The 5,254-nt window shown below is 39.5% G+C and overlaps 1 long non-coding RNA gene across 1 annotated transcript; it reads right to left on the bottom strand.

Moving 5' to 3' along the window:
* Nucleotides 1-991: 991 nt before the first annotated feature.
* Nucleotides 992-4,622, bottom strand: LOC123335223. Its single transcript, XR_006553625.1, has 3 exons — nucleotides 2,342-4,622; nucleotides 1,914-1,969; nucleotides 992-1,340 (listed from the first exon to the last, which is right to left on the bottom strand). It is a non-coding gene; the product is annotated as an uncharacterized LOC123335223 (long non-coding RNA).
* Nucleotides 4,623-5,254: the final 632 nt, after the last annotated feature.

Raw genomic sequence — 5,254 nt, 5'->3', positions numbered from 1 at the left:
ATTACTCCTCATTGATTATAGAACAAAATAAAGCCTCCTCACCAGAGCCCTCTGCCATCTCTCTCCTCCCTACCCTCCTGAGCTCACGTCGCGTTAGCTCCTCACTCGCTAGCTCCAGACCCCTTGGCTTCTGGGGTTACTGTGGCTGTTTTCAGATAGGACAGTTTCCTTTCTGCCTGGCGACGCTCACTCTGTTCCCTCTGCCTGGGACGTGCTCCCCGTGGCTTCCTCTCGAGACAGCTCTTCATCAGGGTCTTAGCTCGGGTGTCACCTCCTCAGGGGTTTCCCAGGCCAACTCGAAAGTAGATTGCTTGTCTTGTTAGGTACTTGTTAGCAGATTTCCTTGTTTCTGTTTTGTAGTCTGATCACTATCATGCATTTTAATTTTATATTTACTGTTTCTCCGTTACTGGTACATGAAAATGGGCTATCTATATGAATAATACTATAAATATATGTGTAGGTATTTATATTTATGCATTTATTTATATGCATGAATATAATATATATATTGAAAAATGCAGGGGGTTAGTAGTGCCAACCCTCCAGACAGTCGAAAATCCAATTATACAGCCCTCTGTTACCCTCAGTTCCTCCTTATCCCTGGTTCCAGTCAACCATTGACCATGAAGTACTGTAGTAGATATTTAGTGGGAAAAAAAATACATATAACTGGACCCATGCAGTTCAAACCCATGTTGTTCAAGGGACAACAGTATTTCTATGTAACTATATGCTTATAAAATGTATCACACATAAATACAACATATTATATATTTAAAATAATATAAATGTATAAATGAATGAATACTATCTCAGTATAGGGGGCAAGGAGTTTAGTCTCATATAAACACTGAGCTTTAGATCTAATAAAATATGTATTGAATTAAAAGTGTCTCCATCAAAAGTACAAAATATATACTTCTGTGTTATTTCCTCGTAATGATAGAGTTATACTCCAAACCATATTTTTCGATTTCCAAGATAAATATATTTTCTCATATTTTATTTTTCTATACATTTAATCCATGGTTTTACTTAATGCAATAAGGTTTCTTTTACCCCTAATACTAAAGTGATGATGCATCTTATCATCAGTAATGTCTGGAGTTGAGGGAATAACAGTAATAACAGTGTGATAAATGCTGAAAGCAAGAAGGAAGCCCCCGCCTTATGAACACCTGACCATGTGGCACAGGTAACAGAATTACAGCAGGATCAGAGGTTGCAGGACAGCCTTTTCTCTGTTTCTCTGACTGATTTTGACTGAGGGAAGGAAACTGAAGCCCTGACTGTGAGCTCATCAATGCCACGCTCCAACCAACCAATGTAGATAATACCTGAGTCAGAAAGGAAAAAATAAATGTGAATGCAACTTCAGCAATATAAACAAAATCTTACTAAATTGTGAAGAAAATTAAGATTTTTTTGAATAATAGTAGCTTTCGCCTATGAATGTTTTTGATAACCTTATTGGTATCTCAAATTGTCCATATATACAACTTTTCTCTATTTTACTTTTTAGAAAGTGAGAGAAACCCATAGTACTTAATTTTCATGTTGAGGCAGTGTTAACACCTAAGGAGTGCAGAGAGAATGCAGGTTCCCACCTCTTCTGCTGCTGTTAGTCAGGTGGAGAACATTTAATTAAAGAAGTGAGATTTAATAATTTCCCATAGTCCTGTTATCTGTGATATGAGCATAAACTACCACCACCTAAAAGATAAAGCCCCAGGGTGTCATGGGAAGAAATCAGAAACAGTATTCTTTCTCTCCCTCTCACTTCTGAATGACCAGTAGGATGCAAGGACAGGTACGTTTTTCAGATGACCGTAGAATAACAACCAACTCCATGTTTATCAGCCCTAGAACCAATGCATTCCCTAGACCTTAGGGTAGTAAATGGGCTTTACCTTGCATGGTTATCCTGCAGTTCTGGTTTGAGAAGAATCTCTGAGGTCCAGCCAGGCTTAGAAAGAAAGAGTATTATCAATTAACAAGTTGAAGCAATTTACGTAGACCATACTGACCAGAACTGGGAAATTCCAGGCATTAAGTAAACCTGGTATTTAACCAGTGTGTGTTGTTCTTTATAATATGGGGAAGCGAGGGGAATGATATAGGAAATTAGAAAAATTTACTCTCTGATCCTACAGCTAACAGTAATATAGTTTTAAAAAAGGATACTTTTGACAAAATGTTCTTAATATTAGTTTTGAGTGCCAACAAGCCACATATTCCAGGTGCTGAAGATTGGTCAGTAACCACAACAATAACATCCTGCCCTCATGGAGCTTATATTCTAACAATAAAAAATGTCAAATAAGTATATAGTGCTCACCATGTGCCAGATTTTGTTCTAAATGCATTTCTAATGTTATTAGCTCACTTAATTTTTCACAAGAACCCTACAACATGGGTGCTGTTGCTTCGTAAAGTCACACGGCAATTTGGAGGTAGGACTGAGTTTCTCACACAAGTTTTCTGTCTCCAGAGCCCGCGTATTAACCACTGCTTTCTATGGCTTCTTCCCAGCTGCACTGCTTCTCATTCTAGTAGGTACTGGACTGTGATGGTGAGCAAGACAGAAAAGTCCCTGCCCTCACAATAACTCACATTCTGGAGGAGGGAGGCAGGCTATTCTACTCAAATTATCTCAGATAGTGATTAGAGGTTGGGATAAACCAAAGGAGAGTGATATCATAAAAAGCAATCAGGAAATGGTTCTCTAAGGAGATTAGAACTCAGTGATAGATGGGATCACACAGCAGAGTGGGAACAGGGGAAGCAACTGGGGCAGAGGCTCTGAAACAAGGAGTCAGCTGAGCAGGGCTTGGGAAGGGGGTGTGCGAGACGCAGGGTGAGGAAGGGCAGGAACTGTGTGAGATCAGAGCAGAGAGAGGGGCCACAGCCAGACCACAGAGAACCCTGCAGCTCGTAAGGGACGAGAGTTTTGTTCTCAGAGCAATGATAAGCCCCTGGAGGGTTTTAAACCCATAGGGATACAATATAATTTAGGTTTTTAAAAGGAAAGGAAAAGGGTAAAAAAGGAAATATAGAAGTCTCTGACACATGCTATTTGGCATTTGTCTTCACTTGCTCATTAATTAATTTTCATTTTCTAATGTTTCCATCTTCTAAAATAAGCTTAAAGTGGGTGGGTTGTTATCATCCTACCCACACTTTTCCGGCATATGCTTATTAGCAGAAATGCTCTACCGTGGAACTTCGGAGCAATTTCTACAAGCCCCAAGAAGAATTATAAACAGAACCAATCCCCAACGTGGAGGCAGGGAGCACAAGGAAGGACAGACAACATCACACTGAATACCAGGACCGTCCTTAAAGAGACGTAGGGACCTGGAGGCCCCCTGGTTCCACGCAGCGGTCCCTTTCCTTTGTTTGGACCATGGCTGTTGTCCTGAGATTTGGGGGCGAGGGGCAGGTTTGGTCTTCGACTGATAACGCTGAAGTGGTATTTCACTAGCTCTTTGTCAGGGTGACATTCAACAGACTCCAAAACCAGAAGCATACAGGCACTGGCCAATCAGGGCAGATGCTGTCTTTAACCCTGGGACACGGGGCCTCTGCTCCAACAGGAGTTACACCTCGAGTTGCTGAATCCTGGGGAGGTCTCAGGGGTCCAGGGTCTGAGGGAAGACGGCCGAGGGCTGTGGGTAAGGGAGACAACTCAAGACAGTGGCTATTTACCAACTAGTTCAGACGTCATTCGGTATTTTAACAACTCTTAACGGCCACACTGATATTGCTGTCTACATTGCACCGTCTCCAGAGCCTGAGCGATTTAACAAAGAGCATTCCGAGCTGGGCGTGTCCAGCAGAAGCAGGCAGGAGCTGGTTTCTCATAAAGTTAGGTCAAGTCTTTGCTTCAAATACTTGGGCTGTTTACACAAGCACAATCAAATGTATTGGCTGGGAATTCCCCTCGCTGTGAGAGAACAGACTGGTTCCCATAGTATATTTTTGCTGGACTAGCTAGCTGTGTTTCAAACCAGCCCTATTAGGAAAACACCACCCACCTCAGTCTGGTCAGCCTTGAACCAGACTATTGTCCTCACGCAGACTCGGGGTCAGAGTACAATAGAGCGGAGTTTGCCAGTGAACACTCGCTTGTTAGCCAACACTTTGGTAATAAAGGCATTGTAGCAGACACACTCACAGTTATTATTCTCGAATGCCAAGCAACACAGCATCTACCTTGGACAGCTTGTCAGAAGCACATTTCTTTTTCTCAAAGAGTTTTTATAAATACCCACACCCCAATTTGAAATAATCAGTTACAAAATTTCTGATACAAGTGAAAGACACCACTCCATCTTTGTAATCCTTAAGCCAGATGACTTTTCAAGTGTCTTTAGGTGATTATAATTTGTATAAATAAACATACCAAAATATAATGACACATTCAGGCCCATGAGATACAAAGTAAATTGTTTTATTAATAGATAATTCTCATGGTGTTTTGGGACCTCTTTTTGCTGGAAGTGCACCATCTATCAATGCAATGTCTAGTGCTATGATTTCTTCAAAGACTTTTTTGCTTCCGGTATACTGCTGGTATTTTTCTTTTGCAGGGAAAAACTGGGAAAACCATTTACATTAGCCTAATTTTAAGATCTTTGTAACATTTTTCTGGCTAGCTAATACTTTTACAATAAGGCTATTTTTTCTCTATAAAGAATAATAATATAATAAATACTTTTTTTTCTGGAATAGTGTGGAAAATTTGGCACCGTATGTTCTTTTCACTCATGATATTTTATGTAAATGCCACTGTAGTCTCTTTTTAAAATGATAGTTTATTAAGTCCATAGTCATGAAAGTGAGTTTCTATAAAACTGTAACCACAAAAATACATGTCTACAGTTTTTGTTTTCATTTAAATCATGATTATTCCTTTTTAGCTGTCAAGCCCAGTTTTTATTCTGTTTCGTATTACATTAGCAGTATAACACAAATTTAAGAATGAAAGCATGTTAACAGATCAAAGCCAATTTTAATGTCTAAATCACTTGAAAAATTGATTTTAAACATTTCAATCTATCATACTTAAATGAAAAGAACAATTAAAAGACATTAGCTGCTTTTTAGACAAGAAGCATTCATAGAGGTTCATCTAAATTAGCCTTTCAATTCTGTCACTAACTTGAAGTCATATTTTGCAATGCAAAAAAATAAAGATGGGTCATATCCTCAATCATTACCTCATCCAAACAAACCTAAGGAACTCACT

The sequence above is a fragment of the Bubalus bubalis genome, chromosome 9, assembly GCF_019923935.1.
Source record: "Bubalus bubalis isolate 160015118507 breed Murrah chromosome 9, NDDB_SH_1, whole genome shotgun sequence".
In the NCBI taxonomy this organism is placed as follows: domain Eukaryota; kingdom Metazoa; phylum Chordata; class Mammalia; order Artiodactyla; family Bovidae; genus Bubalus; species Bubalus bubalis.
This window is presented reverse-complemented; position numbering and strand designations above follow the sequence as displayed.